Source organism: Lycium barbarum, chromosome 11, assembly GCF_019175385.1.
Source record: "Lycium barbarum isolate Lr01 chromosome 11, ASM1917538v2, whole genome shotgun sequence".
NCBI lineage: Eukaryota > Viridiplantae > Streptophyta > Magnoliopsida > Solanales > Solanaceae > Lycium > Lycium barbarum.
Window position 1 is genome coordinate 15,282,726 of NC_083347.1, and position 16,447 is coordinate 15,299,172.

A 16,447-nucleotide genomic window follows, 5' to 3' on the forward strand; every position below is an offset into this window, starting at 1 on the left:
TTATATGATAATTCACGACTGAGCACGATCAAGTTTACCGGTTTTATAATTAATTTGCTGAAATAGAATTCAATCAACTTTAACATTACTTTCAAACGGTAAATCTTAAATAAATTGCAGCTTCATCCTCAGAGATTATGGTGCTCTTTGTCTTCGAGCATTGGCATTTCTCCGCAGGGATTAGATGTTTAATATTACACTCTTCAGGTAATTTCATTTTATACTGCTCGAGAACTCTTCGCTTTACATATAACCCTAATCTTATATGATCATTAACGAAGTGACTGAAACTAAAATTAAGGTTTCTAAGTGAGAGTTTTGAAATCGAGAATGCGAGTTAGTGCTTCCAATTTGCGACTTATGAACTCAACGTCCCAAGGAATGATTTGATTACAACTTCAGGATATGTTTTGATTTTCTTAAAATTGGAATTAGTGCCGTAATTCTATGTTTGCTAGCATGGTTAGGCTAATAAATAGTTAGATACAACTCCCTTCGTCCCAATCTAAGTGTCTTTCTTTCCGCCACGGTCAATAATTAGAAAATTGATAATTCAAACATCCTAGCGACGAAGTTTAAAACCACAACAATCAAGCCATTTTAATAAAGTACACACATCTTTAATTTAGGAACGAAAGAGTCAAAAATTTCATTTTATTCCTTAAACTTTTTGCCCGGTCAAACTAAAACACTTAAATTGGGACGGAGGGAGTAGTTTATATGCTACAGTTAGTATAATTCTACTCTGTCTTAAGAACAATCAAGTATGATTAAAGCACATCCTAAACAATCACACAAGTGACATAAGTTTGAATCTTGCGACTTTCCTGCGATGATGTATGGGCAAGCTATCAAGATTGAATTCCATACTCAACTGTCGATGTTTACAAAGATTTGAATTGAACTTCTGCCTAACAAAATAAGTTGTCCTTGTGATATATTAGTGGAAAATGTCTCTTTTTAAAGTCAAGAGCTTAGTGTGTGCGGTAAACATGTATTTGTTATCGACAATGGCTTGATCAACATTTGGTGCAAACCTAAAATCATCATAACAAGTTGAATCCATATCCATATACAGAATTTTAGCTTCATGATTCAGTTAATGAATTGAGTCAGATTCATATAAACTATTACACACTGATGCTTTAAAAAATGGTGAGGTACACTTACTTTGAGCGGTTGATGAAAGAAAATCGAGAGGTAATAAACTTATAAATCTTGACAAGTTGTCTTTGGAAATTTCTGTAATTAAATGATATTTTTGTAACGTTCCTATAACTTAAAACCTTATTGTATCACATCATTGGATTCTTCAATATATAGTTGACCTGTGTACAATATGTAAATCCATTTGATGGAAAGATTACCAACACTGCTATCTTCCTGTATAGTCTTCCCGTTGTGTCTATTATCTTGTATTTGATGTTTTTAAGTTGTATCCAAGCTGGAGCTTCATCAAATCTAAGTTCAGATCCATAATCAAGCTCCTCAGGAATTACAGGCGTTTTCATTACTCTCTTCAGGCAATCTTATCTCATATGGTCAAGTTTTCCTTATACATTTTATTCTAATGTAGTGTTCTTCATTGATTCATGGTCATTGTAGGCAGATATAGAACTATTGACGCTCAATGATTGAGGAAATAACTCAAACTAAGATTAAGGTCATTAAATGGGGAACTTTGGAAATTGTGAATATACTTGTAAGTTGTAACTAGTAAGGAAGGTGCTAGTTACTTAGTGGGCACATTGGGGAAGTATGCATGGCTATAGAGAAGCCTGGTATCGGCAGAATCAGAACATTTGGTTGGGATATTTGCAGAATTGATGACAGGAAGTTGGCCTTCCCTGCCTGGACATGTGAGCTAAGGTTTTCCCACTTCCTTCTCTTATCTTTTTCTGTTGAGAGTCGGAAAAGGGTAGAGGAGACGGACGCCGCAAAGGTGTCTTTACTCTTTAGTAGCCTAATTTGGGCGTGCTACCAGACATATACAATGCACTATCAATTTGCTACTGGTAAAGGTCCAGTGACTGCAGTTTAGTTTGATGTATTGGGTACAGAGTAGCACAGAATTTGAAGCAAATGAAGTAACTAGGTGAAATCCTAGATCCCCTCTGGCCTCTATACCCCAACTAACAATGAGAGGCAAAACATGATGTTTGCTCTTGCTTGCACTTAGATGATCGATGGTGCTCTGATAGACCTGTTGTTACTAGGTTCTATAACCACAGGAAGAAGGGTGAAAATAAGGCTTAAATGTAACTGTATTATGTATTTCTAGTTGTTACCTAGCAGTTTAGACAGTTAATTTGTGTTGTATTATACTAGGGAGAAGGGAAGACAGGCAGCTTTTCCTCTAGGATTTCTCTGCGAGATTTGGAGGATAGGGTTCCTCATATTACCTTGGTTTTTAGATGTATTGGTTGTTCATTCTCTTATTTCTTTGTTGAGTTTGGAAGTTCACAGATTAAAGTTGGGAAGGTTTCTAGGTTCCTAACATGCTCCTTAAAATGAATGGTTTAGTTGGAGAAACGACAGTCACCTGTGGTATTAAACAATTTATCTACGTTAAATGAAATTGTGGCAGTCTAGAAAATGTTAGAGAAAACTACTTATACAGAATAAATATCCGAGGCTTTGCTGATTCCTGTGGTGTACAATGCACATGGAATAAATTCAGACAAGTGCAAAGTCTCAGGAACTCAAGATTGCATAGCTCCTTATCGTGGTATTTGAGTAAACCTACAATTAACTCTGTGATGTTACATGCTAATTCCTTAATTGATTTCCAGGTATCTGAGTGGACCATACGTCCACCTTCTATTTAAGATCAGAGCAGAGACTACCAAAAATGTAGAAAGGAAACCTATTCCCATACTAATATAAAATCTTGCAGTTATAAACTTGTCCTCATCACTCAATGTTGGATCTTGAGGTGGTTCCTCTACGTAGCAAGCTACTGTTAGTGGATAGCCACAAAGTCCAGGATTTCCAATGTACGATCTGTTGTCGAAAGCCAGTAATTGTTCATCTAAAGGGATTCGGCCAGACAAGTTGTTATATGACAAGATCAAGATTCCCATGTAGCTTAACTGTGAAAGTCGAGCAGGAATTTTCCCTAAAAGATCATTTCTGTGTAAGTCGAGGAAATTTAGTGCCCTAAATTCACCAATCTTCAAAGGGATGTTTCCAGTTAAATTGTTTCTTGACAGGTTCAAACTTCAAACCATGCAAACCCACAAGAGATGTAATTTCAATAGGGATTTCTCCTACCAAGTTGTTGCTTGAGAGATCAATGCTCCTCACCATACCAAGTATGCTGCTGTATTCAAATTGTCTTCCCTTCCACATCAAAATTGCACTCTCATCATATGAAGCATTTATTGTACACCTCAATCGCCGACCTGAGAATACCAACTCTTAATTTGTTGCATCGCACTCTCTTCTTCAGTCATTGCAGTGAGGTTGTTGATACATTTTGGTATGGTCCCAGATATCATATTTTTGGATAAGCCCAAGATTTGAAGTTTTGTTAGCTGGCATATGCTTGAAGGTATGCTTCCACAAAACCTGTTGGATTTTAAGATAACAATAATGATATCAGATATGTTATTCCCAATCCATGCTGGAATTTCACCGGACATGTTGTTAGACCGGACATCTATAACCCTTAACTTTTTGCAGTTTGCCAGGGACCGAGGTAGTTCTGTCAAATGATTGTTTTGAAGGTGCAGCATTCCCATTGTCTGCAATGAACCTATCAAATTAGGCATCTTCCCGAAGAAGTTATTGTTCCCTAAATTAAGATGCATGATACTTCCAAGTGTCCAGCAGTGAGGAAGCTCTCCAGACAACCTACTATCTGAGAGGTCAAGATATCCCAAATAATCAAAATTGTCACAAATGAAGGAGATCATCCCAGAAAACATATTACTGGAGAGATGAATTGTTATAAGACTGGTAGGAAATTTTGCTAATGGACCACTGAATCTGTTTGTAGCCAAATCTATGCAAAGAATATCACTCATCTTCCTTGAGAGATCTGGTACATTTCCACCCATATCATTGTAAGAAATGTTTAGGAAGCTCATTCCAGACAACCGGTCCCAGAACCAACTAGGAACGTCACCCGAAAGTCCAGAAGCTGAAAAATCAAGGTCAGAAATATTATGCTGGTTCCACAGCCCGTTTGGGAATTGAGGACCCAATTTACAGTGGGTAAAACGGACGAGATCCAGTTGAAAAGGGGCGATCCAATCTGAACTGACTCGAATATGTAATTGAGCATTATAAGAGAGGTCCAACTCACGTAATTGTGAGATCCTGAACAGATGAGCTTCAGATATTGTGCCTTCGAGCTGATTGAAATCGAGGTACAACTTCTCAAGTTTGGAAAGGCGTCCGAGTTTTTGGCCAAAAATATCCCTTATGTTTAGGGGTAGGCTTAACTTTGTCCTTTAAATAGAACCTTGACCACTATATATCCTTTAAGTTTGCAAAACCTGAGCACATTTAGTCTCACTAATAGAGAACTCCACCTCCCGTTAGAAAACTAACTGAGATATAACATGTGATCTGCACGTGATTCTTGAAGGGGAAAAAGGCGTGCTTTTCCACCCAAAGTGGTAGATTTCCCTCCTCTCTCTCAAAAACCTTTCTTCTCCAATTCCCTTTTCATCTTTGTTTCAGAGCTAAAAAATCACGGCCTTCTTGAAATCACTTCAAATCTTCACTACTTTGGTTCACCCAATCAATGATTCTTAGGAGCATCAATGGTGCAAGAAACCCTAGTTATGGTGAGTATTACAAATCATAATTTAGTTTCATGCAAAATCACTTCAATGATTGCTCCTACAAGTTAATATAGTTTTTCAATGTATGATTTTTTAAACTCTTCGTTTTGGGGACCTGATTTGTCAACTTGAAAGAAATCTTCTTTTGTTCTTAAATAGATGAAATAATGGGGTTCTCCTCCCGATTTATTTTTGTAAGAAGGCTCATTGAAGTCTGATATTGTTAATTGAGAAAAATACAAGTGGAGTTTTTATATGTTTTCTCCCTCAAATGGTCCCCCTTTTGAAGATTCAATATCTCAACTTTGAAATAAATGCACTTCAAATGGTCCTCCTTTTAAACGGTATAAAATAAGGCAGTATATATGTATGCACCATTACTAAATTACTTTTTAAATTTTTTTGTTATGCAGATCCTCTATACGAGCCAGAATATTTTACCATTAAAATAACACATGGTGGTATAATGAAACACAAGCCTACAAGATATCATGTTGGGGGCCATGTGGACTTTATTGACGATGTGAATATGACCGAATTGAAGCTATCAGTATTCAAATCAATGGTTGAATTATGTGGTTATACGAATGACTCAGTTACTTTTTGGCACGAGTTCGGAAGGTTAGGTGACAAAATGAGGCATGTTTCAACTGATATGGAAGCTACTATTGTTGCAAAAAATATCCTAAAGATCGAGTAGTTGAGGTATACTTTGAACATTTGGACTCGTATAATGAAATGGGTATTGAGGATGTTATGTACAGGGGACCAAGAAACTCAAGTGTTAAAACTCAAGCAATTGTTGAAGAACATCATAATGAAGTTGGAGGTGAAAATTCTTCAAACAGTGAAGATTTTGAAGATTCAGAAAATGACTTGTCAGATGAAAATGATTTATCAGAAAGAATTACAAATGAAAAGCGTAGACATGAGGTTAGTGAAGAATTACAGAGAAAGTTGTATGCCGAAGAAGGGGAATCGGATTGTTGCAACTTCCTATGTCTATGATTGTTATAAGGTGGAAACATATAGAAGGGTCTATGACTTTGCTATTTTACCTATGAATGGACAGGATATGTGGCCAAAGTCAAAAAACATTGCTCAATTGCCTCCCAAATTAGTAAGAACTAGCACTAAAGGAAGAAAGCAGACAAAAAGGAGAAAAGAATCGGATGAAGTAGGAGCAAGTAGAACTAAAACGAAAAGGAGACAGACTTCTTTGGATTGTAGCAAATGCCATAATACTGGCCATAACAGAAGAACATGCAAACTATATTTTGTTCAACCGGATCTCCAAGTTAATAAGCCATCATCTTACGCTTCGGGCTCATCAACTCGCGCAAAGCTTCCGGTATCAATAAATTACAGTTGAGCTCCATTTTTAAGTTATGTTTATGAAAAAAAAATTATAATACTAAGTATTTTGTATGCAGGTTAGAGGAGGACCTGCGGCGCGGAGACATATGCAATCAACTCAAGAATTTGACTGATAATTATGTTGGTATCTGCTGAAATATAGCTACTATATTGGTTGTTTTGCTGCTGAAATGTCGTGAGAATGCTGATTTTTGACTGCTTGAATGTTGTTTTTATTGCAGCTGAAATGCTATTTTTGCGGTTGGAATGCTGTTTTTTGTTGCCAAAACACTGTTTATTTTTTCTGCTGGAACGCTGATTTTTGCTGCTGAATTCTTTCTGCTAAATGCTGAAACTTACTGCTGGCGCACTGTTTTTTAGCTGCTGAAATGCTGTTTTTTTTTTTTGGCTGCTGGAACACTTTTTTTTTTGTTGTTGGAACGCTGAAGTTTGCTCAATTGGTGAAAGGCGATTCCCTTTGGGGAATGTAAAGGAGCCAGAGGTTCCGGGTTCGATACCCCGTAGCGCTGCAGCGTGAAGAGGGATAATGGGGCAAGCCCCTGTGCGGACTGGCAGTACCCTGGCATAGACAATACCTTGAGTAGTGGGACCCAAAGGGGATCGTCACAAAAAAGGAGCTTAATTGGTGAAAGGCGATTCCCTTTGGGGAATGTAAAGGAGCCAGAGGTTCCGGGTTCGATAACCCGTAGCGCTGCAGCGTGAAGAGGGATAATGGGGCAAGCCCCTGTGCGGACTGGCAGTACCTTGGCATAGACAATACCTTCAGTAGTGGGACCCAAAGGGGATCGTCACAAAAAAACTTTTGTCACGACCCAACTAGGGGCCGCGACGGGTACCCGATACTTGTACCGAGCACCCCTTATCTTGTATCGTACTTTTACTACTAGGTGGGCCGTATAGACTATACCGTATCTTTTTTTTTTTCTGTTGCTTAACGCTAACATTAATGGCATAATTGTAGACATGGACTTATAAACTTTGCTAGCACATTATACAACGACGAGGACCACAAAAGTACAAAACATCTGACTGTACATATCTGTCTACGAGCCTCTAAACAAAGTACATCTACATATACAAGAAGGACCGGTTCTACCGTGCCCGAATATGTACACAAAAGTAGTACTAAGAAACTGAGGCTCCGGAACAACTGGAGCGCTGCCACAGTACTGCTGATGGAGCTTCTAAGAGTCAAATCTGTCTACCTGTTGACCTGCGCGGCATGAAACGCAGAGTCCACAAGAAGGGACGTCAGTACGAGTAATGTACCGAGTATGTAAGGCATGAATAATAACATAAAAGAGATATAGCGCATGTCATGAAGTAGAAACACAACCTGTACATATAAGTGCACGTTGGCGGATACCATGCATGCTTAGCGCTGCGGAACGTGCAGCCCGATCCATATGTGCATATACTATAACGTATTGCTGCGGCACGTGCAGCCCGATCCATATACATATAATACTTTGCTTTCTTGGAAAACATTTCTTTTCATATATATATAACATAGAACATATCATATTGCCGAGGCGTCGGCTCCGATCCATTTAACCATATATCCCGCGTCCGGGACGATATCATGTACCATACTCCAACTGATCAGGTGGCTATGCGTCTATAGCGCCTTCTATTTCCCAATCTTCCCCATATACATGTACATATACTTATCGTTCGATAAACGAAACAATTAAGAAAATCCGGGAATAACGGGCCCACCTCGGGTCAAATGAGGTGGCGTACACGATTTACATACGTTACATTTCATGACGTCACTTGTGAGAGTTTTAAGGTAGTCGGGTCCTATTTGTGCAAGTTCTAGATGTTTAGGCAATTTTTTAACATTTCATACAATATTTAATTCAATTCTACTGAATGAAAAAGGGGAAACTTTGGGTGCGGATTTCGGAGAATAGAGTTGTCCCCGAGGCTCGTATCCAACTTATTACGTTTAAGACATGCCATAGAAGGAAGGGTGAATCCTTACATACCTTTTCCGATTCATACACGTCTCCAAAATCAAGTTTCAAGTTCGCCAAAATCTACAATTTGGTCACAATTACCAAATGTTAATTGTAAGGCTTTAAGATTTCAATCTTAACCAATACTTGTCTACAAAAATTTGGGCAGCATCTCCCCTATAAATACACCATCCCCAAAATTCAACTTAGCCAATTTTTTTAATCAATATCAATCCGGGAATTCAACCCGGCCAAACTATCAACACAATGACAACAACCATGACTACAAAACACAATATAACACAACTAGTCTTCTTTCCAACATAATGCAATAGTTTTCATTCCAACTTCACATTTCCAAACCAATCTCAATGCTTTTACATTCATTACTAATCAAGATCATTACAATATAATTCGGAAGCATTTCATATCATTTCTACCAAATATTCACAAGATATACAAACTTTCCACCAAAACCATAATCCATCCAAAACTTCAAATCTTCAATCTACATATTCATAACATATTTCCATCTTCCAATTTCATCAACCATAATCATAATTTGTACCTTAATAATTTCATTTTTTTTTTTTTTTGGTCTAGAGCTTGGCCGAAAATGGCCTTCTTATTCTTGCTCTTCTTTCTCTTGTTTCTCTCTTTCTCAATTGTCTTGAAACTTCTAAATGTTTCAAGACAATTTAATGATCCTTTATATTAATTATCACATGGGAAATTTATTAATTTTGTGGGCTTGGGCCATAAGATGTCCGGCCACCCCTCTCCTTTGGGCCTTAATTCGTTTTTTATTTTTTTGGGCCAACTCGGTTGATCCCGAGTTGGGCCTAGCCCACTGACCTTTCGACCTTAAAACGTCCATATCTCCTTGTACCAATGTCACCTGGGAACCCACGACCTATGGTTGGAAAGATAATTAAATTATCTACAACTTCTATTTCTTGGTATATTCCAAATTCCAAACTTATAATACCGGTTTTGCCCCTAGAAGTCAGATCACCCGAAAACGTTTTCTTAAAAATATTCGTTTGGAGGACTTCCACTTTGATTTGGCCCAAGGGTCCTTCTTGAGTTGTGTTTAACTTCACATATGTGATTCATATGACTTTTCAGATGTCCCAAAAAAATCTCGATGTGTGGGCCCCACCTCAGCAAATAATCTGACGTTCAAAAATACGGGATATAACATCCTCCCCCCCTTTAGAACATTCGTCCTCGAATGTTAAACTGGCCTCATAGTGTATTATAATACTTCGGGGAGGTCTCCTTTGTAATTATCTCACGCGTCGCTTAAGATATCCATTTTAGGGACTTAGGTTGCCTGATTTTTTTTTTATTTTTTTTTTTATTTTTACATTCGTCTCTTATTCCTACATTTGTGAAATTTTCAGCAACACAAGGGGCGGTGTATGATAAAGTAGATTCCAGATCAATTAACACACACATATCATAGAAAATGCCAAAAGTGTACCTGTGGCCGCGTCTGCGGAAGGTTCAGGGTCCTGCCGTCCTGTCAATGCATATAGGCGGTGCGGAGGACCGGCTGAACCGGGTGCCCCTCCTCTACCTCGACCACGACCTGCTGGGGCCTGGGAAGCCTGTCCAGGAGGGCGCACGGACGGTGATGAACCAATTGCGGATCCGGCGGGCTGGGTTTGGTCTCCCTCATTCCTCAGTGGGCAATCACGCATCAAATGGCCAACCCGCCCACAAGTATAACAAGCACGTGTACCTGCGCGACACTCTCCAGAGTGTGGCCTACCACACTGAGGACACCGTGGCGGGGGTGGCATCACCCTGGTAGAATCAGCTCTATACTGGGATCCTGAAGCTCTAGTACCCTGATCTGCTCCTGAATAAGTAGAACGATCAAATCCCTTATCCACAAATCGAGGAGGTGCACTGGCCGCTGATTGGCCTGAATACCTAGATTGCTCCTGTGCCTGTCCCCCTCTATACTCGCTTCTAGTCCCGGAAGATCTGCCCCTTTTTCTGGAACCCCTATCCGAATAGCGCTCCTCTCTCCGTAACTGATACTGTTCCTCCAGGTTTTGGGCATGGGCCTGGATACGAGCAATAGTCATTCCATCCTGGAGGGAAGCTGTCAGACACTCCTTAATTAAATGTGGCCCCAATCCACTCACAAACCGGTGTACGTGATCTCCCCTATCAGCTATCATGGCTGGGGCATACCTGGCTAAAGAATTAAAATGAAGACTATACTCCCTGACATTCATATTTCCCTGCTTGAGATTCAAGAACATATCGGCTCGAGCCCGTCGGACCTCCGGTGGTAAGTAATGTCGCAGGAATGCTTCAGTGAACTCCTGCCAAACCGGGGGAGGCGCATTTGCTCCCCTCGAAGATATCCAGTTATTATACCACTGAACTGCTACATCCCGCAACCTGTATGAAGCCAATTCCACTGACTCTGTATCCGAAGCATGTATGATCCTCAGTGTCCTCAGCATCTCATCTATAAAATTCTGCGGGTCTTCCTCTGGTTTCGATCCATAAAACTCTGGAGGCTTCAGAGTGATAAAGTCACGAGCTCTAGTACTAGCTGACTGATCACTTGAACTCACATTCTGCCGTTGTGCCTGGGCGGCAACCAACTGTGTCAGTAAATGGATGGCCTCGGTCACTTGTTGACCCGAAGCAACCGGTGGAGGGACTGGATGCACTGGAGCTGGAGTGGAGACCTCTTCATGCTCTTCTGCTACTGGAGGGATAGAGGTAGCATGCGAGGGAGTGACACTCTGAGACTCACTATGTCCAAGTTCAACCGGGGGCTCTCGGCTGGTGCCTTCTCCCGCAGCGCCTAGTATTGTGCTGACTTTCTTCTTCTTTCTCAAAGGCATTGCTGAAAATTAAACAGAAAAAATTTAGATAGTTACATCCTTAACTTGGCTCTATCGCACGATTTCTTAAGATGAAAGACGGTCATTTTTCCTAAATGCCCTGTAGCCTCTTGTTTATAAGTGTGGCGCGCTACACACCCATAAACAGGACTCTACTGGACACGGCTCGTAGACAAACCCCTAGGACGAACTGCTCTGATACCACTTTTGTCACGACCCAACTAGGGGCCGCGACGGGTACCCGATACTTGTACCGAGCACCCCTTATCTCGTATCGTACTTTTACTACTAGGTGGGCCGTATAGACTATACCGTATCTTTTTTTTTTTCTGTTGCTTAACGCTAACATTAATGGCATAATTGTAGACATGGACTTATAAACTTTGCTAGCACATTATACAACGACGAGGACCACAAAAGTACAAAACATCTGACTGTACATATCTGTCTACGAGCCTCTAAACAAAGTACATCTACATATACAAGAAGGACCGGTTCTACCGTGCCCGAATATGTACACAAAAGTAGTACTAAGAAACTGAGGCTCCGGAACAACTGGAGCGCTGCCACAGTACTGCTGATGGAGCTTCTAAGAGTCAAATCTGTCTACCTGTTGACCTGCGCGGCATGAAACGCAGCGTCCACAAGAAGGGACGTCAGTACGAGTAATGTACCGAGTATGTAAGGCATGAATAATAACATAAAAGAGATATAGCGCATGTCATGAAGTAGAAACACAACCTGTACATATAAGTGCACGTTGGCGGATACCATGCATGCTTAGCGCTGCGGAACGTGCAGCCCGATCCATATGTGCATATACTATAACGTATTGCTGCGGCACGTGCAGCCCGATCCATATACATATAATACTTTGCTTTCTTGGAAAACATTTCTTTTCATATATATATAACATAGAACATATCATATTGCCGAGGCGTCGGCTCCGATCCATTTAACCATATATCCCGCGTCCGGGACGATATCATGTACCATACTCCAACTGATCAGGTGGCTATGCGTCTATAGCGCCTTCTATTTCCCAATCTTCCCCATATACATGTACATATACTTATCGTTCGATAAACGAAACAATTAAGAAAATTCGGGAATAACGGGCCCACCTCGGGTCAAATGAGGTGGCGTACACGATTTACATACGTTACATTTCATGACGTCACTTGTGAGAGTTTTAAGGTAGTCGGGTCCTATTTGTGCAAGTTCTAGATGTTTAGGCAATTTTTCAACATTTCATACAATATTTAATTCAATTCTACTGAATGAAAAAGGGGAAACTTTGGGTGCGGATTTCGGAGAATAGAGTTGTCCCCGAGGCTCGTATCCAACTTATTACGTTTAAGACATGCCATAGAAGGAAGGGTGAATCCTTACATACCTTTTCCGATTCATACACGTCTCCAAAATCAAGTTTCAAGTTCGCCAAAATCTACAATTTGGTCACAATTACCAAATGTTAATTGTAAGGCTTTAAGATTTCAATCTTAACCAATACTTGTCTACAAAAATTTGGGCAGCATCTCCCCTATAAATACACCATCCCCAAAATTCAACTTAGCCAATTTTTTTAATCAATATCAATCCGGGAATTCAACCCGGCCAAACTATCAACACAATGACAACAACCATGACTACAAAACACAATATAACACAACTAGTCTTCTTTCCAACATAATGCAATAGTTTTCATTCCAACTTCACATTTCCAAACCAATCTCAATGCTTTTACATTCATTACTAATCAAGATCATTATAATATAATTCGGAAGCATTTCATATCATTTCTACCAAATATTCACAAGATATACAAACTTTCCACCAAAACCATAATCCATCCAAAACTTCAAATCTTCAATCTACATATTCATAACATATTTCCATCTTCCAATTTCATCAACCATAATCATAATTTGTACCTTAATAATTTCATTTTTTTTTTTTGGTCTAGAGCTTGGCCGAAAATGGCCTTCTTATTCTTGCTCTTCTTTCTCTTGTTTCTCTCTTTGTCAATTGTCTTGAAACTTCTAAATGTTTCAAGACAATTTAATGATCCTTTATATTAATTATCACATGGGAAATTTATTAATTTTGTGGGCTTGGGCCATAAGATGGCCGGCCACCCCTCTCCTTTGGGCCTTAATTCGTTTTTTATTTTTTTGGGCCAACTCGGTTGATCCCGAGTTGGGCCTAGCCCACTGACCTTTCGACCTTAAAACGTCCATATCTCCTTGTACCGATGTCACCTGGGAACCCACGACCTATGGTTGGAAAGCTAATTCAATTATCTACAACTTCTATTTCTTGGTATTTTCCAAATTCCAAACTTATAATACCGGTTTGGCCCCTAGAAGTCAGATCACCCGAAAACGTTTTCTTAAAAATATTCGTTTGGAGGACTTCCACTTTGATTTGGGCCCAAGGGTCCTTCTTGAGTTGTGTTTAACTTCACATATGTGATTCATATGACTTTTCAGATGTCCCAAAAAAATCTCGGTGTGTGGGCCCCACCTCAGCAAATAATCTGACGTTCAAAAATACGGGATATAACACCAGGCCTGTTCATCGGTTGGATCGGATCGGGTTTAGCATATTCTGGATTATCATTTCGATTTTTGAATTTTGCCAAATGTAATCCTAATCCGATCCAAATACGTTCGAATTGGATCAGATTTTTTAAGTTCGGTTTCAGATAAATCGGTTTGAATAATTCGAATTCTCGGTTCAGCCTATAAGTTGAACTACTAATACTTCTTCTTCTTCTTCTTCTTCTTCTTCTTACAAAATGAACAACCAAATAAAATATTCATACCAAATTGCCTTAATATATAGTTCTTCGTTGTTATAACAATCATACAAATAAAGTATTCGTACAAGCAACTTAGTAACATTTTTATTTGACATATTAGATTGGACATATAGATAATGCGATATCTAAAGGATAGTCGGGTAGGCTTTAGTATAAGAAATTCGGTTTTCGGATATCTAAAAATTCGGAGTTTCAAATCCAAAATCTGATCCAAAATCCAAAATATTTAAAAAATAAATCCAATCCACAATTTAAAAATTTTAGAATATAAGTTCAAAATGTTTGAATTTCGATTTGAATTTCAGGTTTATCAAAACTATGCACAACCATAATGTTGACTACTTGGTACATCCACTGTATTTTTTAGATTGATTGAATTAGATTCGAACATGCTTATTGTTACTCAATCATATCTAATACTCAATTAAATTGAGATAATTCAATATTTCAATTAAAATTAACTATAGTGTTACTGGTGACTACTTTTTATATACATTTAATCTTGAATTGAATCAAAACTTAGCAAACATTTTAGTTTATAAGAAATAAAAAAAATCTAGGAAAATCTCATATGGAGTAGTTGTTTCTTTAAATAAATGAGTTTGAATTCATGATTATTTTTTTAAAATCGGTTTACAGTATAAAGTTCATTATCTTATTAGAGATAAATAATTTTTTTTATTAAAAAGTATATAAATTTTTTAAAGTATTTATAAAAACTAAAAGTATATTATATATATATATATATATATATATATATATATATATATATATATATATATATATATATATATATTATGTATAAATTGTCGGTTCGGTTCGGTTTTTTCTTCGGTTTGCTTTTAGTTAAACCAAAACCAGTTTTTAAAAATTCAAAACCAACCAAAATATCGGTTTGGTTTTGATTTTCGGGTTGGATCTGTTTTTAACCAAACCGTGAACATCCCTAGTGTTGACTACTTTTAGTATACATTTTATCTTGAATTGAATCAAAAAGTATATAAATTATTTAAAAGTATTTATAAAAACTAAAAGTATATATATTATGTATAAATTGTCGGTTCGGTTCGATTTTTTCTTCGGTTTTCTTAGTTAAACGAAAACCAGTTTTTAAAAATTCAAAACCAACCAAAATATCGGTTTGGTTTTGATTTTCGGGTTGGATCCAAACTGTGAACATCCTAGTGTTGACTACTTTTAGTATACATTTTATCTTGAATTGAATCAAAACTTAGCAAACATTTTACTCAATATTATATAATGCTTAGATAAATTTAAGGAATTTAATGTTTCAATTAAGTCAACCATAGTGTTGACTACTTGTTACTTCAACTATTTTTGTTTAAATTGATTGAATTAGATCTAAACTTGCTAATTGTTACTCAATCATATCTAATACTTAGCTAATTGAGACAATTCTATATTTCAATTAAAGTCAATCATAGTATTGGCTACTTGTCACGTGTACTTTTAAAAAAAATGAATTAAATCAAAATTTATAAATTGTTACTCAATCCTATATAATACTTAGTTAAATGGAAGCAATTCAATATTTCAATTAAAGTGAGTCATAGTTTTGAATACTTGTTACATCCACTGCTTTTTATTTTTATTTTTAAATTAGATCTAAACTTACTAGTCGATACAAACATTTTACTCAATAATTATATTAATACTTAACTAAATTGAAGGAATTCAATGTTTCAATTAAAGTCAACTTTAGTGTTGACTACTTTTACATCGACGGTTTTTGTTTAAATTGATTGGATTAGATCTAAACTTGCTAATTATTACTCAATTCTATCTAATACCTAGATAATTAATATAATTCAATGTTTCAATTAAAATCAACCATAGTTTTGACTACTTCTTGCATATTTTTAAAATTTATATAAAAAAAACTGATTAGATAAATCAAAAGTTGCTAATTGTTATTACAAATTGTTCATCAAAAATTTAATTAAAGTCGATCATATTGCTAACTACTTATTACATCCACTATTTAAAAAAATGATTGAGTTAGATCTAAAATTATTAATTGTTACCAATTCTATCTAATACGTAGCTAAATTGAGATAATTCAATGTTTCAATTGTAGTAAACCATAGTGTTGACTACTTGTTACATCTACATTTTTTTTAATTTATGAAATTGAATCAATTTGTTTTATGAAATTGATTCAATAGTTATCAATTTATTTCTCCCAGTCGTATATAATACTTAGTTAAATTGAACCATTTCGATATTTCTATTAAATTCAACCATAATGTTGAGTTGTTACATCCACTATTTTTAAAATTTAAAAAATTGATTGACTTAAATTAAAATTTGTTAATTGTTTCTCAATTATATCTATTATTTAGCTAGATTGAGTTAATTTAATGTTTTAATTAAAGTCAATCACAAAAGGAAGAAATGAAAAGAATTTTTTTTTGGATAGATAGGGTAATTACATAGTTACTTATACTCTGTAACTAAATAGATATGTTCATGTTGGGTGAGGATAGATAAATATAGGAGGATAGGAAAAAAAAAGACAAATATTGTAACTGTTCGTGTGATTGAGCAATAAAAAAAATTTCTTCACCAAAAAAATAAAAATAAATAAAAGATAAA

The 16,447-nt window shown here is 37.0% G+C and overlaps 1 long non-coding RNA gene across 3 annotated transcripts; it reads left to right on the top strand.

Annotated features, from left to right (window-relative positions):
- Positions 1–906: 906 nt before the first annotated feature.
- Positions 907–6,718, top strand: LOC132620334 (uncharacterized). 3 transcript variants are annotated; one of them, XR_009574783.1, is made up of 5 exons: positions 907–3,553; positions 3,685–4,796; positions 5,207–6,144; positions 6,227–6,290; positions 6,392–6,718. It is a non-coding gene; the product is annotated as an uncharacterized LOC132620334 (long non-coding RNA). The 3 variants fall into 3 exon arrangements; XR_009574784.1 differs by having other exon boundaries at positions 907–3,136; positions 3,213–3,553; positions 6,227–6,718; XR_009574782.1 differs by having other exon boundaries at positions 6,227–6,718.
- Positions 6,719–16,447: the final 9,729 nt, after the last annotated feature.